Below are 27,128 nucleotides of genomic sequence, written 5' to 3'. Positions count from 1 at the left end.
CCCTGCTTGTGCTCTGTCTCTCAAAAATAAATAATCACTTAAAAAAAAAGTTCAAGGACTTAGACGGGTAACAGAAATTTCAGAAGAGAACTAGAATTGGTAATAAGCAGCAGAAGCAAATAGTTTACTTTGTTTTTTAATCAAATCATTAGATTTGAATTTTTAAAAATCAACTATTCTAGGGGTGCCTGGGTGGCTTAGTCGTTAAGCATCTGACTTCGGCTCAGGTCATGATCTCACAGTTCATGAGTTCAAGTCCCACGTCAGGTGAGCACGAGCCCCGCTTTGGGTAAGCTCGAGCTCCGGGTGAGCCTCACTTCTCTCTGTCTCTGCCCCCTCGCTCACTTGCACCCCTCCCCAAAAAATCAGATATTCTATTAGATATCAGATCAGATATTCTAGATCTTAAAAATACAGTACTGAGGGGTGCCTGGGTGGCTCAGTGGGTTAGACATCTTGATCTTGGCTCAGGTCATGACCTCATGGTTCGTGACATGGAGCCCTGCTATGCTGTCATCGCAGAGCCTGCTTGGGATTCGCTCTCTCTGCCCCTCCCCCACCTGAGCTCTCTCCCTCTCAAAATAAATAAATAAACATTTTAAAAAGCCCCACAGTAACTGAAATTATTCCAAGTATGGAACTCAAGGGTATATTTAACCTTTAATATATACTAACTTCTAAAACAGTTTAGAGCGAAAGAAATAAGTGTGTGACAACTTTTGAATTCATTCAAGACTGTCTATGAACTTTTTAATCAAATCTAGAAAATTTTTATTTAAATGAGTTGTTAAGGGCAAAAACAAAAAGACTAACTTTCCTACACTCTATTTTCTGGTGCTTAAATCCAGTCACTGATACAGACTGGGCCTGGCTAAGCATACTTTACCATCAAGAACAAATCTTTCCCCACAATACCTACTTCTTGCCTTACACTGATTTATGAGTATTTTCTATCTCTGATCATTTTAGAATAAATACTAGACTCAATGAGAACTGATATTCCCAAACTTCTAAGTTATAACTAAATTAACGTGCGTGCAAGATAATAATCAAATACTGTCTTTCTCAGAAGCACACTGACTACATACTTGCTATATATTTGTGCCACCATCAACGGTCCTGGGTAACTGGAGAGCTGATACATTGCCACAAGGCCCAACTGTGTTGTTTGTATCAAATGTCCTTGATGTTTAGTAAATAAATGTTAGCTTTGAGTCCCAATGGTTTATTTTGCAGGTCCTAAGACAAGAAACAGAACTAACACTGAATTCAAGGATAGCCATGGATAACATGGAATTACATTCAAAATATCTGGAGGAAAAAAAAATTTTTTTTGCCACACTGACTTCTCACAGATAAATAAATGCTGTGCTGTACTTTGCAGGGAGAAACAGCAAGACAGAAAGAAGCTGGCTAATAGCTATAATAAAACCACTGCTCCAAATCCTCAATCATTAGTGGGAATCATTAAATGTATCAGTAAGGATCCTCTGAAAGATTTTTAATCAGAGGAGTGACATGATCAGGTTTATACATGAGAAAAATCACTTGTGTTGATCTTTTTAATGTTTACTTATTGGGGTGGGAGGGGCAGAGAGAGGGAGAGAGAGAATCCCAAGCAGGCTTCACACTGTCAGTGAGGAGCCCATCTTCGATCTCACGGATGGTGAGATCGTGACGTGAGCCGAAATCTAGAGTCAGACGCTTAACCGACTGAGCCACCCAGGTGCCCCACTCGTGTTGATCTTTAATAATATGAGATTTCCTTTCTTTTTCCAGGTGAGATATGGGCTGCCGATAGGAAAGGAGAGGGTTAGCTGAAAGGGAGCAGTTATGGAGTTAAGATAACAGAACAGAGCACGGTCCCTGCACCAACGACAGCCCAGACTGGGGGGTGGTATGGCATCCAGGACACAGGCGGGGACACTGCCCTTAAAGAGGAGAAAAGGGGCACGTTTCCCGTTGTCCCAGAAGGATGCGGGAGAGTAACACTGGAGTTGACTTAGAGACATTTCTAGGCCATAATGCATCTTTCTCAGGAAACAGGAAGTAGGGTATCTGCTCTAGAGGGAAGCACAGAAAAGGTTTAAAACCCCACTGAAGTTCACTCCACGAGAAATCCAGTCTCTAGTCTACCTGGTTGCATGTGTTGCCTTCAAGTCAATCTCATGGTACACGTATGCCTCAAAATAGCAGCTGAAAGGAGATGCTTTTAACCTAACCTTCTACATGAGTGCAATGTGTCAAGAGAAATGCTGGAATGTTCTCACTGTAATGGAAAGAGATTTCTTCAGCCTATCAACGCCAATTTTCACTGGTGTTCTCATTTTTCTGTCCTGCACAGCTCTGACACTCCTCTTCCTACTTCTTTATGTGAACAAGAAAATGCAGTTTGTAAAATCCTTGCCTCTGGTTTACTTCACTTGAACAAAATGAATTCTTCGAGTCCTGGCCCATATTGTAACTGTTCTCAGTGTAGACCAGCGCCTCATTCAGATTCGTCCTATTTCTCAGCACGGATTTTTCTGACACATATACAAGATTAAATTCTTGTACGACAGTCCACATACTGATTTAATGAATCAAGAAACATGAGTTCTGATATTAGCTCTTTTCTTAGGATTTAAGCTTCCTCTAAGAGTTCTCCAAACTCTAATGTTTGATGATTTTAGTTATTAGTTCCTGAGTCCTCTGTTAGTTGTCTTTTACTGCTTCAAGTCTAAAACAAATACCACTTTCTGGTTCACTACTATGTGAGCTGTAATCACTTGTTGATCTAGGCAAAAATTATAGCTACAAATTCTTCTGCGACTTACACTGCCTGTCTTTCCTTATCTTGAAAAACAGTGATGCGAGGTTGCCCCTTGAGTGGGAATACGATGCTTCTGCCCCACATCCGGGCGGATGCTAGTTTGAACTGTTTATGTAACATGCTACTAATTCTTTGTTTCTTACCTAGTGCTCGTTGTACCTGAAAGCACATCTTTGGCCTGCACTGAAAGCTTAGTACCAGGACCCAAAACAAAGCAAATCCATCTCTACGTGGAGACTGAACCTTGACCCCAGAAGTAGAGTGCTTTAACTGAGCTAACCCGATGTTAATGTATCAACCATGATTGTCTACTGTGACTAAGACATACTTCCTAGATAACAGTGGGGCGAAGACAGACACAGATGAGAAACTGTCACCTAAGAGCTTACACTCTAAGGTTAGCGCCTAAAATATAAAAAGAACTCATACAACTCAATAGTAAAAAAAAAAAAAAAAAAAAACAAGAAACAAACAAACAAACAAAAAACCAGGTTAGTAAAAAAATAATCTGATTTAAAAATGGACAAAAGACCTGAATAGGTATTTCTTCAAAAAAGATTTATGAGGGGCTCAGTCAGTTAAGCATCGGACTTTGGCTCAGGTCACGATCTCACAGCTCGTGGGTTCGAGCCCCATGTCGGGCTCTGTGCTGACAGCTCGGAGCCTGGAGCCTGCTTCGGATTCTGTGTCTCCCTCTCTCTCTGTCCCTTCCCCCCTCATGTTCTGTCTCTCTCTCTCAAAAATAAATAAACATTAAAAAAAATTTAAAAAAAGATTTATGAAAAACCAACAGGCACACGAAAAGATATTCAACATCATTAGTCATTAGGGAATGCAAATCAAAACCATTATATCATCAGTTAGAATGGCCATCACCACAAAGACAAGAGATAACAAACGTGGGCGAGGATGTGGAGAAAGAGGGAACTCTTGGTGGGAATGTAAATTGGTGCAGCCACAACAGAAAACAGTATGGAGAATCCTCAAAAAATTAAAAATAGAACAACCATATGATTCAGCAATTCCGTATCTGGGAATGTATCCAGAGGAAATGAAAACACTAACTTGAAAAGATATCTGCACTCCCATGTTCCCAGCAGCATTTTTTATAATAGCCAAAATATGGAAACAACGAAGCGTCCATCTACGGGTAAACGGATAAAGACATTGTTCTATGCACGTGCGCGTGCGCGCGCACACACACACACACACACACACACACACACAATGTAATATAATTCAGTCCTACAAAAACAAGGAAATCCTGCCACTTGCAACGACATGGATGAATCTCGAGGTTATGCTAAGTGAAATAAACCAGACACAGAAAGACAGATCCTGTATAATCACACTTATATTTGGAACCTAAAAACAAAACAAAACAAAACAAAACAAAACAAAACAAAACAAAACTCATAGGAAAAGAGATCAGATTTGTGACTACCAGAGATAGGGGTGTGGGGCGGGAGAACCGTACGAAGCTGGGAAAAGGCACAAACTTCCAGGTACAAGACAGATAACCCGCAAGGTAGTATACAGAGAGTGACGGTGGCTGCTTGGCCGCCTGGTACATAGGGAAGCTGTGAAGAGAGTAGATCCTAGGAGTTCTCATCATAACGCAAATATTTTTTCCTTTTTTTGTTTTCTCTTTTTATTGTTCCCATATGAGACAATGCATACCGACTAAACTCACTGTTGTAACCACTGCACAAAATGTGCAAGTTAAACCATTATGCTGAACACTTTCAGATTTGTACAGTGAGGCATGTCAATTATGTTTCAATAAAACTGGGGGTAGAAGGAGTTAATGCTCCCACAGGAAATGGGTACCGACCCTGTCCTAAACTGCCCTCTCCCCTCTGCAGAGAGGAGTGTGACCAATCACAGGCAAGTTCTTTGAGAATTCAGAGGAAGGAAAAAGACTTTTATTCGTAGGGAGGGTGTAATGTGTGGATATTTAAGAATATTCTACTACAGGGGGCCCTGGGTGGCTCAGTAGGTTAAGTGGCTGACTCTTGATTTTGCCTCAGGTCATGATCTCACGGTTCTTGAGTTCAGGTTCAAGCCGGGCATCAGGCTCCTTGCTGACAGCATGGAGCCTGCTTGGGATTCTCTCTCCCTCTCCCTCTCTCAAAATAAATAAACTAAAAAAAAAAAAAATTACAAAAAGAATATTCTATTACAGAAAATAGTGTAAATAGGGAAGAGAGATGAAACTAAGAGTAGAATCACACAGCTTGACATGCTAGATAGAGGAAAGGTAAATAGAGCATACTTGTGCTAAATATAGACAGGAGGGAATGGAAGCATCAAAGATCACCAAATGTTCATGACATCATAGAGGACAGCACCGAGTATTCATGAAGGTACTGATATTAATGACTTATTAATTCAGCCACCCATTAGTGAGAGCCACTCAAGACCGACACACCCTTTGCCTGAGAAACACACATGAAATGTGTAGCTGCTGCTCACGCTAACAGCACTCGCCGGGCACACTGGTGCCAGCGTTTCTCCCGGAGGGCGAGTGTTGGCTCCAGGAACAGCCGGAGGAGCTGTCCTGCTCACCTCCGTTCTGGTCCGCGCCATCAGGCGGGAAGTCTGACACAGCGGAGAGAGGACAGGACGTGTGAACACTGTAACTCAGCTCTCAGGTCTGCACGTGCACCCTAAGTGTGCGGAGGGGCAATTTCAAGAGAAGAAACAAGCATAAGGAAAACACAAAAGTGAGCAAATACAGGATGTGTTCTAAGAACAAACTGCTGGGCTTTAGAAAAGGAGTACTGTAGGAAAGCTGGGAGTGATCAGATTGATCAACCGAGGCGGGGCTGTATCTTGATGACAAAGGAATTTAAACCAGTGCTTCCCACACTACCTGTTGTGGAAAGAGCAGCTTTTTTTTTTGTTCTTCCAATAAGCCATGAATCACTTACTAGAAGAAAAGGAGAGGAGGGAAAAGACACTTAAAACACAAACCCAGTGGCGCCTGGGCGGCTCATTCAGTTAAGTGTCCGACTCTTGGTTTTGGCTCAGGTCGTGATCTCGCTGTTTGTGAGTTCAAGTTCAAGCCTTGCTGACAGCATGGAGCCTGCTTGGGATTCTCTCTCTCTCTCTCTCTCTCTCTCTCTCCCTCTCTCTCTCTCCCTCTCTCTCTCTCTCTCTGCCCCTCTCCTGCTCATGCTCTGTCTCCCAAATTAAATATATAAACTTAAAAAAACTTTTTTAGACACAACCCAATATTTAAAATTAATTCAATCCAGGTAAAATTTACCCTGTTGAAAGGCCATGGAAGTTTCTGGACACTCAGTTCCTGGAGTGCTTTCACTGCAGGCAGGTAACAGCTATCTGGTGGACTGTCCCCAGACCAAGGGCTGTGATTTGAGCAGCTCTGATTCAGACTTTCTATGCATGGAACCGAGAAGGCATTAAAGGCTGTTGAACCAGGGGCCGGGGCTGAGAACCGTGCTTTGTGCAGACTCTCCGATGGTGAAACACAGGAGGGACCGGAGGAGGAGACGAGGGATGAGGTGAGCAGAGAGGTCCACATTCGGGACGGTGGCACTGGAGACAGAAACATGACAGACCACGGAGGCAGAGCTCACAGTGGGGACTCCTGACTGGACGGGGAGGGTAAAAGACAGCAGACTGTGCTGCCAGAGTCTGGGGGCACAGCAGTGCCCTGGAAGAGAGCAGAAGAGGAGAAGCCATGTGTTTAGCAGGCACGGCCTCTAGCTGCCTCTCCCGTCACCTCCAGATACAGATCCTTCTTCCCTCAAGGACACGCTACAGTGGGAAAAGGCAGACGAAAGACGAACAGCAACCTTGAAGTTGTGCTTCACGTGAGCTTTTCCATTTTTGTGAAGGCTGTCATTCTTTGTGTGAAGTCAGTAAATCTGATCATTCTCAAGCATAGATATCTAAAGGTTTCACCTTCCAAAAGACAGAGTACTTATAAAATATTAGCAATTTTACTCTTGGTGGATATAAAAGTTTACAACTGTCTTTGATTTTTTTTTTCAACGTTTATTTATTTTTTTGGGGACAGACAGAGACAGAGCATGAACGGGGGAGGGGCAGAGAGAGAGGGAGACACAGAATCGGAAATAGGCTCCAGGCTCTGAGCCATCAGCCCAGAGCCTGACGCGGGGCTCGAACTCACGGACCGCGAGATCGTGACCTGGCTGAAGTCGGACGCTTAACCGACTGTGCCACCCAGGCGCCCCAACAACTGTCTTTTAAACTTTAACCAAGAAACATATCTACAAATTCCAAAGGTATTAAATGATATTGAGTACCACTGAAATCATGAAAAATAATACACACTGAAAAAATATTCTTGCCTCTGACATTAGCAGATATCTCAGAACACTTTCCTGCAAAACATTTCTCCTTTCTCCCTACAGAATCTGGTTCAGACACACGGAGGAAAATTACATAAGGCAGGCTGTGTGAAGTGTTAAAGAAAATCAGCTAATAGCTAAATGTTTCTTTCAACTAACAGAACTAAAGGCCAAATTTATTGAAATCACTTTGTGAAACCTTGTAAGAAATGTAAAACTGTAAAGTGCAATGTCCTCTTGGGTCTACAACAGAAAAACAGTTCTTGAAAACTGAGAATATTGGCAAAATGTGAAATGCTATTTTATAAGAGCTTTCCCTGGGAAATCCTAGTAAAGGTAAGTTTTTAAGCACTGTTATTTTTTTTCTTTAGTCCTCATATTTCTGCCTTTAGGACTCTTTCCACTGTGCTTTTTTTTTTTTTTTTTTTCCTAAACAGGTTTCTCAGTAATTTACAATTCTACCATAATACAAAAATAGTATTTAAAATCTGTTTCATGATCTGCCCCAACAAAATCTAAAGTGGATTTATTCATGTTATTCACACCATCTCTTGTTTGATAACAAATTTCTATCAAAACAAAATCATGATTCTAGATTATTTCTATTATTCTTTCCCCTACCTTATTTCTCTGTCTTTTCTCTCACCATTATCTTTATTATTCTATTAGCTGATAAAGTTCAGAATTTTCTAACTTCAAAAAGGTTAGAGAAAAAAACACATTGAAAGATATTAAACTATTATTTACACCGAGGACCCAAAACTTCAATCTTGGTATGAGATGGTATTTATAACTAACTTCTAAAGGGAAAAAATTAATATTTACTATGGGCTATGAAGGAGAAAGATATTTTGATGAGAAAGGAGAATTCAACAAAACAGAAGAAAAAAAACATGCTATATATACAGCTGACCCTCAACATGGGTTTGAACTGCATGGGTACACTTATATGTGGATTTTTAGTAAATAGAGTTGTGTAAATCTACTTTCTCTTCCTTATGATTTTCTTCATAACATTTTCTTTTCCCTAGCCCACTTAATCGTAAGAATATAGTACATAATATATATCAATATAAAATATGCTAATCAACTATTTAAGCTATCGGTAAGGCTTCCCAACAACTGTCGGCTATTAACAAAGTATATGGGGAGTTAAAAGTTATACTGGGATTTTCCACTGTGCAGGGGTTGGCGCTGAGTTATTTCACATGAAGTACTAATTCGTACCACTTAGCTAAACACTAACAGCTAACACTTATTAAGCAATTAGTATGTGTCACACATTGCATTTTATTTTTTTTAATGTTTATTTATTTTTGAGAGAGAGAGAGAGAGAAAACGCATGCATAGGGCACAGGGAGGGCCAGAGAGGGAGACAGAGTCTTCAAAGTGGGCTCCACACTGACAGCAGTGAACTCAATGTGAGACTCAAACTCATGAACCGTGAGATCATCACCTGAGCTGAAGTCTGATATTTAACCACTGAGCCACCCAGGCACCCCAAGTGTTGCATTTTATATGCAGCACTGTACCTTATATTATTAGCTCATTTAATCCTCCAAATTGCCCAGTGAAGAACAAAATTTTCCCATTTTTCAGATGCAGAAATGGGGACAAAGAAGCTTAAGTAGCCTGATCAAGGTCACAGAGCTACCAGAAGTGACCAAGTCAGGATTCAAATCCAGATTTCAGAGCTCACGTTTACATTTCCAAGCTACAGCCTTCATACAGGAAAGGTTGTGCATGGATTATATGGTAGAGCATTGCATATTCTAGTCAAATTAAAAAGTCATTAAGCAAAGTAGTAAAGAAATTCCTTAATTATTCCACTGGTAAGTGCTAAAATACCTTAACTTTTTTGGCTTTGATTTGTATTTAAGGATAGCCTGAATTGGCCTCTAAGGATAGAATGAAAAGTTAGAAATAGTCTTCAACTGTGTCTCTAAATTTTCTGTGCACATTAAATAATCATTTGACAGACTCAACAGATAGCTTTTCCTTTATAAAGTTTCAATTTGCATCCAAAGATCACTTAACTATTAGATGTAGCATAGGTATACAATAGAATATTACTCGGCCATAAAAAAGAATGAAATCTTGCCATCTGTAACAACACAGACAGAACTAGAGTATATTATGCTAAATGAAATCAGTCAGAGAAAGACAAATACCATATGATTCCAGTCATATGTGGAATTTAAGAAACAAAAGAAACAAGCAAAGGGGGAAAAAAAGAGAGCAGGGCAAACCAAGGAATCGACTCTTAGAGAACAAACTGCTGGTCCCCAGAGGGGAAGTGGGTGAGGGGATGGGTGAAACAGGTCATGGGAATTAAGGAGCACCCTTGAGATGAACACTGGGTGATGTATGGAATTGCTGAATCACCATATCATACACCTGAAACAAACACTGTGTTTACTAACTGGAATTTCAATAAAAACTTTAAAGAAATCACTCAACTATTAAGATTCTAGAAAATCAGGGGCACCTGGCTGGCTCAGTTGGTGGAGCATGCGACTCTTGATCTCAGAGTTGTAGGTTTGAGCCCCACATTTGGTGTAGAGATTACTTAATAAAATCTTTAAAAAAATTAATCTAAAAAATAAATTAATTAAAGAACTCATTAACAATAATTATTAAAGAGCTATCTTTGTATGTGACCTTCAATAATTTTAAATAAAGCCACACTTATAATTAACATAGAGCAAAAAAAAAAAAAAACAAACCTCCATAATAATGGAGACTAGAATAAATCCTGGGATCTTAGATTAAAGGGATCACTTGAACTCATGGTTTTCAAGATAGATATAGAAATAAATATATACAGACACAAACATATATTTCCTAGCTTCGTGCACTGAAAAATTCTAGAAGTAATGACCCAGTACCAATGAACACACCTAGCACCCAGATCTTAATTTCTAAAGCCTGTCCTCCACTAAAAGGAACCATTAATCTTTTGAAGAATGATTGGTCCCAAGACTGGGAGGAAAGGAAGGTACAAGATGAACTTGGAATGCTTTGTGGTGCCAGAAAGTGAAGAAATCCAGAAAGATGGGGAACTGTTAAAAGGATGATGGAAACAGCCTGAAGGGGCTCCCAAGGGCAAAATGTAGTAGATTACAATCCACTGATAAGGTGGACTTATAGGTAATATAAACAGATAAATAGGTAAGAAGAGACAATCCTTTCTTCTTTTTTTAAAAAATTTTTTTTTCAACGTTTATTTATTTTTGGGACAGAGAGAGACAGAGCATGAACGGGGGAGGGGCAGAGAGAGAGGGAGACACAGAATCGGAAACAGGCTCCAGGCTCCGAGCCATCAGCCCAGAGCCTGACGCGGGGCTCGAACTCACGGACCGCGAGATTGTGACCTGGCTGAAGTCAGACGCTTAACCGACTGCGCCACCCAGGCGCCCCGACAATCCTTTCTTCAACAGAATACCAACTAATAAATGTTCAAAGGATGATGGTTACTAAAAAATAGCTTCTTTGCAACCATCATAGTAATAACTAATTCAGGCAAGAATCATTAATGGATGTCGAAACAACTGGGTACAAGATTCATCTGACAAACTCCACCTTGAACAAATGATTAAAGTTAAGATCATCAAAAACGGGACAAACTGATACGTGCCTCCTGATTGTGATTCATGAAAAAGGACATAATTCCACTTCTCTGTCATTCTTGAAAAGATGCATAGCCTAAATCCAATCATTTGGGGACATTCTTCAAAATAACTGCTATCCTCAAAACTGTCAAGATCAACAAAGAAGAAAGACAGGGAAACATTCCAAATTAAAAGAGGCTAAGAACACAGTAACTAAATGCAGTGTGATGCGTTGGATCTTGGGCTGGGGGAGAAAAACCACGAAGGGTATTATCAAGGCAACTGTCGGGTGCCTGGGGGGCTCAGTCGGTGAAGGTTAAGCGTCCGACTTCGGCTCAGGTCATGATCTCATGGTTCATGGGTTTGAGGCCTGTGTCAGGATCTGTGCTTACAGCTTGGAGCCCGGAGCCTGCTTTCTGATTCTGTGTCTCCCTCTCTCTCTGCTCTTCTGTCACTCAAACTTTGCCCCTCTCTCTGTCACAAAAATAAACATTAAAAAATTGGGGGGGGGGCACCTGAGTGGCTCAGTCAGTTGAGCGTTCGACTTCAGCTCAGGTCACGATCTCACAGTCTGTGAGTTTGAGCCCCATGTCAGGCTCTGTGCTGACAGCTCAGAGCCTGGAACGTGCTTCGGATTCTGTGTCTCCCTTTCCCTCTGCCCCCTTCCCTGCTCACGCTCTGTCTCTGTCTCTCAAAAAAATAAACGTTTTAAAAAATATTTTTTTATTAAGAAAAATTTTAAACAACTGTCAAAATTTACACATGGATTACAAAACAGGTAACAGTCTTACATCAACATTACATTTCCAGACTTTGATAACTGCACTGTCGTTATATAAGAGAATGTCCTGATTCTTAGAAAATTCACCTTGCGATATATTTAGAAGTAAAAGATATGCCTGCAATGTACTGTGAGATGGTTCAGAAAAAAGTCTGTGTGTATGTGTGTAAATGTGTAACACAAACATATGTGCATACATATACACGTGCACACAGAGAACAGAACACGATGATAAAGCAAAGGGGCAAGCTTGAAATCATCAGGGAATCTGTGTAAAGGAAAGGGGGATTCTTTACGCTATTTTTGCAACCTCTCTATAAGCCTGAAACCATCTTAAAAAGTTGCCCTCCAGGGGTTCCTGGGTGGCTCGGTTGGTTGAATGTCTGACTCTTGATTTTCAGCTTAGGTCATGATCTCGTGGTTCGTGGGTTTGAGCCCCACTCTCAGCACGGAGCCTGCTTGGGTTCTCTCTGCCCCTCTCCCATGCACATTCTCTCTCTTTCTCTCTCTCCACACCCCCAAAATAAATAGTTTTAAAAAGAGTTACCCCTCAAAACCTCTTTAATTTTTTTTTCTGGCTACCTTTAAAAAAGGATTCTTTTATTTTTCACGTATTTTACTTTACATCAATTAGGACAAAGTCTAATTCATCATCTTCAGTATTAAGAATCCATTTTGAAGTACATCCTATATCTTCTCCTAAAGTTTATAGGAATAAGCTATGTTTTCCAAGAATATTCAATTTGTTGTTAATTGGTAGCAGTATTTCAGAATAAATTATTTCTCAAGTACATACCCTGAACATAGCTATAGCTAAGTAACTCTATCTAATTTTAAGGAATTTTTATCTTCCCACACAACTCCTTTGTAAGTATATTCCACTCAGGAAGTTCTATTTCCAGTAAAAACTTCAGAAAAGTATTAACACAGTACAACCACTCTCATTATATAAAATCTTCCTTGAATTATTTCCATATAAAAAAAGTCTTCACAGGGTCTGACAGAAATTTGGCAAAAGAAATTGAGTTTTAAAAAAGCATGCGGGGATTTGGTTGGGGAGGTGTCATTAGAAAAAAAGGCACAGACATAGATGATGTACAAGGAAAACTGGGTGGTACGGGGGGAGCTTTCTACCCTGTGATTGGCAGCTTGATGTCACCTTCCTGTGAACGAGTTTACAGCTACAAGGGAGAACATTTAAACCACATACTTTACAAGGCCCCAGGATCCGTTCTCCGAGAAACTGTGATGGGGAATACAATATGGAGTCCCTGATGAAGATCTAGCCAATGTGGTTGTTACCTTATCTGTGGACGGAACCAGTTGAGGAATGAAAGCATTGAATCACAGGGGCCAAACAGGACAGAAATAGCACCTGAAGGCAAATTACTCAGGGAAACATTGGGGTGTGAATGGGCGTTTTGAACTAAAAATTTTTTCTAAATGTTTATTAATTTATCTATTTATTTATTTTGGGTGGGTGCAGAGAGAGAGAGAGAGAGAGAGAGAGAGAGAGAGAGAGAGGATCCGAAGCGGACCCCGTGCTGACAGCAGAGAGCCTGATACAGGGCTCTAACTCATGAACTGAATTCATGAACAGTGAGATCATGACCTGAGCCATAGTCAGATGCTCAACCGATTCAGCCACACAGGTGCCCCAAACCAAAAATAGTTTCAATGCTATGAAGGTATCTTCAGACAGACACCAATTAAACCTATATATAATATACTCAATTTTTAGAAAATAATAATTCAATTAGGAACAGTAAAAGAGGGACTGAAAAAAACCCAGCCCCTTTTGATTTGGAGTCAATCAAATATTGAAAGGTCTATTCCATGCAAAGTATTGTAACAGTTAATAGAATCCATTTGGAAAGAGAAATATGTTTGAAAATCGGGCTTTGGGGCCTCTTGAATTAGTCTTTGCAAGTCAGAGAACAACTTGTTCCTAACTTTTTGTCCTTTAAACTAAGGTATGTAAAAAAAAAAAAAAAAAAAAAAAAAATGCTGGTAAATGGCAAAATAATGTCCTGCTGATTGTGATAAAATGTTAAGGGATTAGTTTTAGTTTGCTCAGAAACAGATTTCTATATTTTTATGCATTCATTTATTTTCTGATGAACATGCTTTAAATTCTGCAAAAGGCTTCATTTTTTACATGTCAAGAATGAAATCCACATTCAGGCCTCAAAAGGTAAGCAGCTTTTATTATTTTTTAATATTTATTTTTGAGAGAGAGAGAGAGAGAGAGAGACAGAGTGCAAGCAGGGAAGGGGTAGAGAGAGAGAGGGAGACACAGAATCTGAAGCAGCCTCCAAGCTCTGAGTTGTCAGCACAGAGCCGGACATGGGGCTCGAACCCACAAACCGCAAGATCATGACCTGAGCTGAAGTAGGACGCTTAACCAACTGAGCCACCCAGGTACCCCCAAGTGGTTATTTTTTTTAATGTAAGGAAAGCATCAATAAAACAGGCAACTGGTGATATTACATCTTAATAGAGGCAGAATAGAGCAAAATGAAGCGACCTTTTGATTTTGGAATCCTTCCCTCCTCCACTTGAAAAAGCTCCTATACATCTCAGCTGGGTAACTGTCCTCAAATTAGCTCCCCTTTAGGAACCTGGATTTCTTTGCTGTAAGGATAAAATGAGGTGATGTATGGACGACTTCTAAGGTCATCTGTAAAGATAATTTTTTTTTTTTTAATTTTAGAGAGAGCAGGGGAGGAGGGAAGAGGGAGAGGTAGGGGGGAAAGAGAGAGAGAGAGAGGGAGGGAGGGAGAGAATCCCAAGCAGACGCCACATTCAGCACAGAGCCCAATGGGAGGCTTGATCCCATGATCCTAGGATCATGACCTGAGCCCCAAATCAAGAGTCAGAGGCTCAACCAACCGAGGCACCCAGGTGCCCCGTCCATAAAGATAAATTAAGACTGCTCTGGTAAATAGTCCCTGTGTGCTGAGACAGTCATAAAATTCTGTGCTCCAATTAAAAAGTCAACTGCCTGGTAAGAGACATTTCTCGCCATGTATTCCAAGTGGAAATTTACTTTTATTTACTCTGCTTAGGACTCTGCATGATTTCCGAATCCCAGTGTCTGTGTTTCATCAATGTTGGTATATCCTCAGGCTGTCTCTTCCCCACTGACGTTACTCTCTCCCTCTGTAACTCCTGCTAGATGTACATTAGATTTTCTTACTCTGTGATCCACATTACTTAGCCTGTCTTTTATAGTTTCTTTGTATTTTTATACTGTAATTGGGGGCTTGAATTCATAATCAAAATGCACAGTATCCAGCTAAGTACTTCTGTCTTTGTGCATAATTTGCTGCTTAATTTGTCCCATCAGCTTACTTCTGTAACTATCTTTTATTTCTAGAAGTCATATATATAGTACTATTTAAAATGTCTTTGGAGTGCCTGGGTGGCTCAGTCAGATAAGCATCTGACTCTTGATTTTGGCTCAGGTCATGATCTCATGGTTCCTGAGATCGAGCCCTGCATCAGGCTCTGTGCTGACAGAGTGGAGCCTGCTTGGGATTCTCTCTCTCTCCACCACTCATGCTCTCTTCCTCAAAAATAAACATTAAAAATAATGTCATTAACTTTTAATACAACCATTTTCCATACTTTTTATCCCCCATTCTTATTTTAAAGTAAAAAAAAATGCTCATTCTTTTAGATTCTTAGGAGTCTGAATTGTTGTTTGTTGTTTCTGTCGACTCTTAATGCATGGTGATTTTGTAATTTTCCACAATGAGTTCCTCTGCAGTGACGGGCTTCATTGGTGGGAGTTTTGTAAAGGCTGATTAAGGATCACTCTTTCTAGGTTGCTTTCTCCAGGTATCCCGGGTTGTGTTACCAGCCAGGGCCAGTTTTTATATTAATTCTCAGCTGAAGAATACACTCATATGAACCCCAAACCTCAGGGTTAATAGACATATGGTTACAGTGTCTCAGGGAAGCCTCTCTCTTCCACATAATGTCAAAGCGGAAACAGAAAAACATATCTCTTTGCTACTAGGCAGATTACTACCCCCACCCTCCAATCCATCACTTTTCCATTTTTTTTTTAATGGTTATTTATTCTTGAGAGAGAGAGAGAGAGAGAGAGAGAGAGCGAGCTTGCACACCCAAGCAGGGGAGGGGCAGACAGAGGAGACACAGAATCCGAAGCAGGCTCCAGGCTCTGAGCCATCAGCACAGAGCCCGACGCAGGGCTCAAACTCAAGGACTGCAAGATCATGACCTGAGCCGAAGTTGGACACAACCTGCTGAGCCACCCAGGCGCCCCACCATCTCTTTTGAGAACAGAGATCTTCAAGGGTCCTGGCTGTATATGAAGCTCTCAGCTCCAATGCCCTATTTGGGTTCCTTGGTTCAGTCTTAACGGCCTCCTTTTCCATCCCCATGTGGCAGTTAAAATTCAAGCCCACTGGGTAACTGCCCCCACCCTGTTCTGCTAAAAGTGCTTTTGATCATACACAATATTTATGGAACATTTAATGAATGCCAGGTACTGTGCTAACACATCTTATTTCATTCCATTCTCATAGAAACTATTTTCTCACCTTACAGATGAGGAAACAGAGACATAATTTGCTCAAGCTTATGTAGCAAGTTAAGTAGCTGAGATATGAACCCAGATCTCTGCGAATTTGGAGTGTGCACTGTTAATTACCATACACTGCCACTTCTTGGAACTTCTTCCTAGTGCCTAGGCTAGTGCTAAATACAGAACAGTCACTCAAGGACTGTCTGTTGAATGAATATTCTCCTCCAGTGTGGACGTCTGTTATGGGAAATCCTGAGAATAACCAAGTATTTGGCAGATTACTAGAGCAGAGATAATGTTGAGTGGTACCTATAGTCGTGCTTTATATTTAAATTATTACATTAAAATGCCAGTCTTGTTGACTGTGAAAATGAATTTTTTAGTGATACCAAGACTGAACACACTGTGTTCAATAATTGTTGTATTTGTCAACACCACCAACAGGATGGAATCCCTCCTTGAGAAGAACTTGTAAGCTGGTGGAGAGCTCAGGTACAGAACATGGTAGGCAGCAAGGTATGATTAATGAATATTTAACAGAAAAAGTAAAGAGGAAAGGGGTGCCTGGGTGGCTCAGTTGGTTAAGCATCTGACTTCAGCTCAGGTCATGATCTCAAGGTTCGTGAGTTTGAGCCCTGTGTTGAGTGAGCACAAGACCTGCTTCGGGTGAGCCCTGCTTCTCTCTCTCTCTCTCTCTCTCTCTCTCTCTCTCTCTTAAAAAAAAAAAAAAAGGAAGAAGAAGAAAAATTAAAGAGGAAAGAGTAAAAGCTGATCGAGGATCTGCAAAGTTGGGGCGCCTGGGTAGTTCAGTCGGTTGAGCATCTGACTCTTGATTTCAGCTCAGGTCATGACCACACGGTTTGCAAGACTGAGCCCTATTGTCTGGGCTCTGCCCTGACAGCCCGGAGCCTGCTTGGGACTCTCACCCTCTCTCTCTCTCCCCCTCCCCTGCTTGCACTCTCTCTCTCAAAATAAATAAATAAACAAAAAGGATCTGCAAAGTCAAAGGATGATTATTGTGCCTTTTCTGGTAACACCAATTCACTCCAAAAATTGAGGGTGGGAAGGCAGACACTATTTTTATGTTAAAAGAGATGTTACAGAGCAGAATAAAAACAATACAAAATTCCAAAAAATCTTTAGGTTCAAACACATGATGTCATAGGATGTTTGTCTGTTGTTGGGAATAACCATCATGATGGAGTCTGAGAATAAAAGCAAATGCTTATACAGCGTTCACTCTGGGCCATGCATATACTTCCTCATATTCTACAACAATTCCATTGGGCAGTTATTATCAGCACCTCCAATTTACGGGAAGCAAACCCAGGCACTGACAGGTTAAGCAACTCATCCCAGGCCAAACAGCTATCGGAATTGGGGCTCGAACCTGGGCTGAGGGGCTCTGTGTTGTCTCTGATGGCCACAGAGAAGGTACAATCGGAGGAAGGCCCGAGGAGGAAGCAGCTGGACAAGTTAGGAGGAGGGGGAGGAAATTGTGAGAGTATTTTATTACCTGGCCTTAGAAAAGCCCAGTTGTGGTTTGAGATGATAGGTAATACAGATTCTATGTTATGGCATTTTCAAAGACTTACTTTTTAAAATGCAAGAAATACCGTAGTTTTTAAAGTATCGGGTGGATACTGTCCTGTGTTTGCGTATTTGTTGCTTCAGGATTTTTCACAAGTTATTTCATGCATGCAGATTACTCCAAGTGGAATTCAAGTGTCTGAAGCAAGAGAAAGTGCCACATTTTGTGTGACCCTTACCGCTGCACTCCTGAGGCATGCAGCAGGTGTGGACAAATGCTGGCTTAACTGAACTAAAACCCTGAACGAGTCTCTCTTTCACCACCTCTTACCAAAGGAAATCAGTTTAGAAAAAGTGGTTACATCATATAAGACAATATTTAAAATTTACTGCACAATAAAAACCCACAAATATTATCTGGTAGGAAATAGAAATAGAGGAGAAACTCCAAGAGTATTTTTGTCTCTGAAAGACTAAATATGATAAGAACAAGTCAGCAACTTCCAAAAAAAGAAGCATGAATTGGTAAAACAAACAAACAAAAAAAAAAAAACACGCAAAAAAATTAAATGGGACTACTCTATTATCTGACCTGGAAAGTTCTGACTTTGTAATTATAAATCCTTGCTGCTCATGCTACACAAATGAAAGAATAAAGGTTAAATATTCAAAGAAAATACAGAAGAACTGTTTTAAAGATAGAAATGAGACAGATGGAATGAGACCAACATCAAATTTATTTTAAACCGGCTTTCTGTTCTTTCTCTTCAACTACAATTTTACTAGAAAGGTTCACCTTCTCACATTCTTGACTGGATTTCTCCACTAGAGAAAACCATAAAAGGTCATTCCGTGCCCATTTAAAAGGCAAAATGAAAATGAAGAATTATGGTCGCCCATACTGAAATTAAGACATGATTTTATCAACAGGACTGCCCTTAAAGTTTTCATTTATTTATTTATTTATTTATTTATTTATTTATTTATTTAAATTTTTAAAAAAGGTTTATTTATTTTTGAGAGACACAGAGCATGAGCAGAAGAGGGGCAGAAAGAGAGGGAGACACAGAATCCGAAGCAGGCTCCAGGCTCTGAGCTGTCAGCACAGAGCCCAACACAGGGCTTGAACCCATGAACCGCAAGATCATGACCTGAGCCAAAGTCAGATGCCCAACTGACTGGGCCATCCAGGCACCCCTGGATTGTCCTAAAAGTTTAAAGGTGAAAGACTATAAAATAATAGAGTGAGCTCAGAGGTCCAAGTCAAAATGGAGATAAACTTTGAGGATTTGAGTAATAGGTATACAATAGCGGATGGAGTACAGGCTATCACCCAGACTACTGAGTTTCAGAATCACCTGAGCCCAGGGAATTGTTAGAGGGTCTACAAAGAGAATTAGCATGAGGAGATAAAAGTAGAAGGGAGGGAATAACATGGTGGGGGGAAAAACAATTCTTTGAAAAGAAAACCACAGGCCCAAAATGGTGTCACTTAGGCCAAGTCGCCACACTGGGGCTTAATAACCTAACCTGACTGCCGTTCCAACCTTCCCCAGAAATGCAGTCTTAAGTGGGCAATCTGTCCCACAGACCCTCTCCATCCCCCAGAGGAAGATGAGGTAATCCACTAACAAGACCCTTCTGTCCCAGAAAAAAGGTGACCTCATCTGAAATAATCCTTTTTTTCTGCTCATGACTTCCTTCTCCTGCCTTTTAAAACCTTTCCTCTTTGTTGCCCTTTGGAGCTCCCCCTACTTGCTAGGTGGGATGCTGCCAGATTCATGAATCGGTTTCTTTATTTTTTTGGTTTTCTTTAAAATTTTATTAAGTCATCTCTACATCCAACGTGGGGCTCGAACTCACCATCCTGAGATCAGGAATCGCATGTTCCACTGAATGAGCCAGCCAAGTGTCCCATGAGTCATTTCATAAAGTCCATTAGTTAGATCTTCATATTTACTAAGCTGAACTGTCTTTAATCAAAGAATTAAGAGGTATAACCTGTGTCCGAGACTACTCTATTTGAGGAGAGAAAGCACATGGACAAGAAACAGTAAGGGATAAGCCAGTAGAAACTACTGAGTCAGTGAGAAGAAAGTGATAAAGCAGAAAAAACGCTGGGCTGCTAATAGTGAAATCTACATTCTAATGTGAGCCGTGTTAACTTGTGTGAAAAGATTTGCAAGACACCTCTCTGAACTTTAATTTCCTCAGCAATAAAACCATCATGGGCTCTTTAAATTCTAACTATTCATGCCACTGGTTTTCTTGAATGGCTTTAAAAAAAAAAAATTATGATAGTCCTTAAGCACTGACATATGGTTTTTACTTAGAATCCCACGTAAAGATGTAAAAACGGAATTTTTATGTGCTTTTAACTCCAGTACAACTATTAAACCAAAACAAATCTAAAAATAAAAGTGCTTAAAACACCAATAAAATTAAAATAGCATTAATTTTCTATCATGCTGCTCTGTAAAAATTAGATTTCTGATCATCATTTGATATACTATCAATTGTGATGACCGTGAATTACTTTGTACTATTTTCTTACAGCTTATCAAAATGAATATTCTAATATATTACTTTTTTTCCTTTTTGCACTTCTCTGCATTTTATACATCTTCTGTGATAAATCTGCATTTTTTTCCAATTGAGTTTTTAAAAATCATAGCTTTATTGGGAAATAATTCACAGACCATGCATTTTACACATTTAGAATGCACAACTCAACAGTTTTCAATGTATTCACAAAGTTGTGCAACTATGTCACAACACATTTTGGAGTACTGCATCAGCTCTGAACCTCCCCCACTCTCATACCCATGTATCTATTAGAAGTCACTGTCCAGTCTCTCAAGTCCCTCTGCACCAACTCCAGGCAACCTTCCATCTACTTTGTGTCTCTATGGATTTGCCTATTCTAAATATTTCACATAAATGTTATCGTACAGTATGGGGTCTTTTATGACTGGCTTCTTCTGTTTAGTGTGATGTTTTCAAGGTATATCCACGTGGTGACATACTACCAATACTTCACTTCTTTCATGGCCAAAAAAAATTCCATTGTTTCAACATTCTGCATTTCATCCATTCATCAGCTGATGGACATTGGAGGTGTTTCTACTTTTTGGCTAGTATAAGTAATGCTGCTATAATCATTCATATACAAGTTTGGTTGGGTTTTTGTTGTTGTTGTTGTTGTTTCCTGTTTTGAACACCTGCTTTCAGTTCATCTCAGTATACACTGAGAAGTGGAATTGCTGGGTCATATGCTAATTTGATGTTTACGTTTTTGAGAAACCACGTTTTCCGCACTTGTCATACCATTTTACGTTCCCACCAGCAATGTATAAGGGTTCCAATCTCTTTATTTCGAGGTACAAAGTGACATCTCATTGTGGTTTTGATTTGCATTTCCCTGATAGCTAATGATGTTAAGCATCTTTTCATGTGTTTTTTGGCCACCTGTGTATCTTTTTTGGAGATGTCTGTTGAGGTATTTTGCCCACTTTTAAATTGATTATTTGTCTTTTCATGGATTTATAAGTTGCATTACTTTTTTTTTTATGTTTATTTATTTTGACAGAGGGTGAGTGAGAGAGTGAACAAGGGAAGGGGCAGAGAGAGAGGGAGAGACAGAGAATCCCAAGCAGGCTCTGTGCTGTCAGTGCAGAGCCCGACAGGTGGCTCGATCTCATGATCTATGAGCCATGGATGAACCATGATCCACGAACCATGAGATCGTGACCTGAGCTGAAATCAAGTGTCGGATGCTCAACTGACAGGGCCACTTTTATACTCAGAAAAAACTTTAAAAAGTCTTGAACATACGCTAGTTTAATTACTAAGAATGTGACAGGGTTGATACAAAAACTGAGAGTGGTGTTAGTAAAGAAACTGTCCCCATTCCTGGTGTACTCCTTTATCCACCTGTGGGCAGGCAGGCTGATTTAGCTGGTAAATTTGGTAATAACTAAGCTTGCCACCTTCTTCCTCAAGTGAGCCCATCCGCAGAGAACACAGTCTGCTCTGCTGTTTTAGCTGGACAGGCAGACGGGTAGGAAAAGACACGGAGAAGACGAAGGGTGAGCCAAAATATTAGACAGACGGACACGAAGGACGGGTGGGATGGGACAGGCACTTCGATGCAGACACAGAGACCAGGAGTTTGTAGAGGAAACGACGAAAGCTTGGCTGGATGGGAAAGGCGTGAGAAGCGGCTGGAGGCTGACTCCAGGTGTCTTGTCTGCTCACACGGCCCTGTTCCAGCTCAAATCCCAACTCCAAAGCCTTTCTCCCAGTCTCTCGGCAACCCTTCTAACTTTATTTCCCACTAGCCTTTTATAAAACCTTTCCCTGGCTACAATGGACAACTTATTTACCTCTAAAATTAACAAGGATTTTTAAAAACAAGGTATGTAATACTGGTAAGGGTTCAATGAAATACACATTGGCACATGTTCAAATTGAATGTAAATTGGCACAACTTACAGAAAACAATTTTACAACATGTAGCAAGAATAGTTTTTTTAAATAATTTTTTTAATGTTTATTTATTTTTAGAGAGAGACAGAGTGCAAGTGGGGGGTGGGGCAGAGAGAGGGGGAAGACACAGACTCTGAAGCAGGCTCCAGGCTGTGAGCTGTCAGCACAGAGCCTGACGTGGGGCTCGAACCCACGAACTGTGAGATCATGACCTGAGCCGAAGTCAGACACTCCACCGACTGGGCCACCCAGGTGTCCCAACACTTCATTTCCTTGGTCAATGACAGTACGAGTGATTTTTTTTTCTCTTTGGCACTCTTCTGTATTTTGCATATTTAAGATATATTTTTATACTAAATAAAAATTTTTTAAAGTTGAATAAAGAACACACATTTTAAAAAAAATCACCAGGAATGCTACTAGTAATCTAAATATTAATATTGTTCATTTCTTTCAAAAGAAAATAATATAAGTAAATACAAGAGTATCACACAAGTTTAGCAGATTTAAAACACACCATTTACTAAGTGCTTTCTGTAGGTTAAACACTGTGGAGGTTAAACACTTTGACATGTACTATCTCGTGTAAATTTTGGAACGTGTGTTTATCCATCGTCTCAGAAGTAAGTCATTGCTTCATTTGCTCTATTTGAGAACCATCAAAGAGTTGCCTTATATATTTGCCAGTAACCTTGAGAAACAGGAGTTTCTACAAAGCCAGTTTTCAAGGGCACAAAGTATAGATCTCTATGGAGGAATATTACAGATCTTAGAAATAAACTCATCTGAATGGTTACAGAATTTGTCCCTATATGTTTACCAAATCCTAAGTCAAAAAGGTGGCATCTGAAATTCTGGTAAAATGAAAAAATAAAAATCTACACAATATTTACTGAATTAATTATAACTTATACTAACCAGAAAAGTTTTTCATGCAGTTTTCCTTTACTTTCTAAAAAAGTTAAAATGAATCTACATATATAAAGCTGTATACATTCTTGGGACTTGCATTTTTCACCAAATGTTTTAAACGCTGACTTCCACTGCATTTCTCACAGTACTTACTATTAATACTGATCACCTATGGGTTCAAACATTAACCATTAAGCTGATAGGAACCAATGCTAGGTTTGGATTCATTCACAAGCCACCATATTTCAAAATTATTCACCAAAATGGGTATGGATGTTGTAATGTGTACACACACATGTATACTGTAATGTGCAGGTTCATATGGATATTAGTAAAATTAAGGAATGAACCCAACTAAGATAAAGAACATAATCCATACAGCATCAAACACAATTTTAACACTATTTTTAAATTACAAAACCTAAGCCAGGAGTTCTCTAGCTTAGTTTCTATTGTTCTTTTGAACAAGAAGTAAAAACTCATTAATTCTATCATTTCCAAAGTTATTAGGAAATTTCAGTATGAGTTGAGGCTGCTATATTTACTTTTAATGAAGGCTCTCATTGTTTCACATGGCCCTTTCAATGCATCCTGCATACCTAAGGGGCAGATCATTCATTTGAAAACAATTACTTTGTGTTTTACAATAAAAGCAGTGGCTTGATACACTTGTGGAATGACTATCTCACCAAGTCTCAAAGTTCCACAGCGACATCTCACCATCCGGTCAGTGTAGCTAGTATCATCCCAGTCGTATGTTGTTACTGGCACCCAAACAATCTCTTCACTTCAGATGAGTCCCAGCATCTCCAACACGCCACTACCAACGTCCCATTATGTGGCCCTAACTTCCGGTCCTTTTTACTGTCAATCACTTCCACCTCCATTTCCCAGTCTGAGCACATCAAGGACTGCAGACTCCTGCAATTCTGTCTGACCTAACAGTGACATACTGATTTATATCTAGAGCATACTGAAAGTTAACTGAAAGGCAGGAAGAGAGATGGGTGTAAAAGTGACTATGATTTCTTTAAGTTATTCAAGAGAATGTATTTTGATGGGGTTTTGGGAAAAGAAAAAATGCCAGAGCAAGGCAGTTTACTCTAGGTAACAAATTCTAATAAAAGGATAAACCAATAGAGAAAAAAATTTGTCCCAGAGAAGGACCCCTTATGTTGCGTTAGAAGACTGTTGGCAGAGGGGTGCCTGAGTGGCTCAGTCAGTTAAGCATCTGACTCTTGATTTTGGCTCTGATCTCATGGTTTGTGAGTTCAAGCCCCACATCGGGCTCTGCACTGATAGCATGGAGCTTGCTCGGGATTCTCTCTCCCTCTCTCTCTGCCCCTCTCCTGCTCGCTTTCACTCTCTCAAAATAAATAAATAAACATAAAAAAAAAAAAGATTGTTGGCAGCATACGATTTTCCCCAGAGATGTTTTATGTCAGTGTCAAGTATTCCCTAATGAAAACATACGTGATAAAAAGAAACAGTACTATTAAATATACTCTAGTATAGCCTAGGTCTGTGCACTCAAAGTGTACTTGTACTCAGAATTTCTTCCTGACAAATCCATCAGACTACTTCAGCAGGATGAGAAATATCAATGGATTTTGACTCTAAAGTAAAGCTTCTGTTCAACTTTAATTATAGAAAAAATACGAATCTTTGAATAACGCCATTTTCCTCAACTTAAAATTTATCTACCTTTTCTTCTCTTTGGAGCATTACTACTTTTGTAATAGGGAAGGAAGGAGAGGCAAGAGGGAAGGAGTAACATTTGTATTCCTCCCCCACTTCAAGTTTATAACAGACTATGACCTGCTCCGACTTTTGAACTTTCCACAGAAGATAGAAGAATAGAAAGAAACCAAAAGGTGAGGTAAGGCAGAATACGCTGTAGTGGCATTCTGGATACCGTCTCACATGCTCTGAAGAGCTAGAACAGAGTGGAGACTCTCCAGCAAAGGCTGCACAAAGTACATGGTTTTATACAAAGTACTGGACAAGCACACGGAGGCTTTAGTTGTAAGACAGGCATTCTTAGAATATTTGTTTCCTCAATATTGATAAGTGTTTCCTCAGTCTTGATAAGTGCTTCTGGAGCAGAATTTTTGCTTATAAGCTTTTTGCACATGTAGGTATGTATACTCTTTGAACTTGTCAGCGAAGGCAAGCCATTTTGACAAAGGTCAAAGTCTGTTGGAGTTCACTAGCGAACCCCCAGGTATACAGCTAAAAAAGGACAAAAAGCCTGTAGGCATCAAAATCTACAAAATTATAATTAAGTAAGAGGCCACTTGATATAAGTAAAAACTACCTCCTGATTACATACTCTTTTATTTTGGGTGAATAAGAAATAGATCGTCCTTTGGCTAGTGAAAATATGAGCTTTGCTTGATAAAGACATAGGCGATCAATTTTTAAGCTCGAGTTCAGATGTGAGACGAAGAAGACAAACCATTTTTTCTCTTCTCAGTCACAAAACATATACGATTAAAATAAGCAAGTCACAGAACCTTGTTTCTAATTCTGGCTCTTTACATTGCTTCCACGATGCTTTACGTATGACTCTGTCAGCATGGCAAAGAACTCCACAACAATTTTTTAAGTACTGGAGCAAAAGGAAGAAAGTGATTATAAGCTGTTGAAGAAAATAAAGCCTGCTGACTGAATCTGGATGAAGAAGTCACAAATGGGCAGACAGCCTTTTCCTTTCTGATCAGAATAGTTTCTACAAACTTCCATTTCCCTCTTCATCTGAGCTGCATTTGAGGGAGGAAATCACAGATTAGTGGGTAAGAGTCCTTTGAAGACCTAAGTAAACTGTTTTCATGCTCCACCAGCAGGGGAAAAACAAACTGAAGTAAACTTTGGTGTTTCATAAGGTACAGAAGAAATAACTCCACTAGGGGGCTTCAGTAAATAAAATACATATTCACAAAAATAAGTTCTCATTAAAAAAACCATAAGCAATGTTTTTCAGTTCATCTGTAAACTCTTAAGATTTAGCTGCACAGTGGTAATATGAGCAGAAGGGAAAAACAGTGGAAAAAGCAATGCATGCACAAAATAAAGTCAGTGGTATGCTCTCAAATACCCAGGAACAACATCATTCTTTTTTCTTTTTTTTTTAATGCTATTTTTTTGAGAGACAGAGAGAGACAGATCGTGAGAAGGGGAGGGGCAGAGAGAGAGGGAGACAGAATCTGAAGCAGGCTCCAGGCTGTGAGCTGGCAGCACAGAGCCCGACGTGGGGCTTGAACCCACGGACGGTGCGATCATGACCTGAGCCGAAGTCAGACGCTTAACCGACTGAGCCAGAACCACATCCCGGTGACCCAGGAACAACATCATTCTTAACTTTATCACAAAGTATACATATTTTAAGGAAATTATTTATTTCAAAATCTGTAATATAAAAGATCTTTAAAATGTTAGTTTGCCTTCATTGAAATTAGAAACCCACAGCCACTTAATTCACTGAGTTTTCTAGATGCGGCAAACACAGAAAAAAACAGCAATTACTTAGGTAGTGGTCTTACAGGAAAAACAGGCTAAGTAATTAGGAGCATTAACAGACAGGACAGTTACAAAATATTGCTAATTCCTGAAATCTCTTAGGTACCGTCATTTCAAATGTCAAAAGGCCAATGTCAATAAAGGTGACAATATGTGTCACATACTGCTCCAGCAATTCCTCCTACGGTCAAAAGGAAAACTAAACTTAATGTGTCAGTATTTTGACAGACACGTACTATCTTTCCTTTCCACATGGCTAATGATGGAAAACAGGAAGTAGTAAGAGATGGCAGGGAGGAGTGATGTGATGGCAAAAAGTTTCCATCTCCAAACATGTTGGCACAATCTCCCAACTGTGACTAAAACAATGTAGGAAATCTCAAGCTATTATAAGATTCAGAAGTTTTACACTTTTTTGCTTTTTAGATTGCTCGGACAGAGCTTTTATTTTTATTTTATTGAGATGCAGTTGACTATTGATGTATTTCTTCAAAGAATACTATAAATAAATCATTTGAAATGCATGAAAAACAAAAGTATTCCCTCGGTAAAAGGGAATATAATTTCCCCCAAGGGAATG

The 27,128-nt window shown here is 39.8% G+C and overlaps 1 protein-coding gene across 3 annotated transcripts in view; it reads right to left on the bottom strand.

The window, feature by feature from the left end:
• CNST (consortin, connexin sorting protein) overlaps nt 1–27,128 on the bottom strand; it is a 116,633-nt gene that overhangs the window by 85,748 nt on the left and 3,757 nt on the right. Inside the window, exon 1 of one of the 3 annotated variants that reach the window (XM_047077117.1) lies at nt 6,084–6,446. The exons of the other annotated variants lie outside the window; for them this stretch is intronic. The gene's annotated coding sequence lies outside the window, so the exon portion shown is untranslated. Of the gene's footprint in view, nt 1–6,083; nt 6,447–27,128 lie in introns of those variants that run through there. 3 annotated transcript variants of the gene reach the window in all.

The sequence above is a fragment of the Lynx rufus genome, unplaced genomic scaffold, assembly GCF_022079265.1.
Source record: "Lynx rufus isolate CCGP_SWC_20201006 ecotype Redwood Valley unplaced genomic scaffold, mLynRuf1.p SCAF_15, whole genome shotgun sequence".
Lineage (NCBI taxonomy): Eukaryota > Metazoa > Chordata > Mammalia > Carnivora > Felidae > Lynx > Lynx rufus.
The sequence above is the reverse complement of the archived record's forward strand: the minus strand, read 5'-3'. Positions and strand labels throughout refer to the sequence as shown.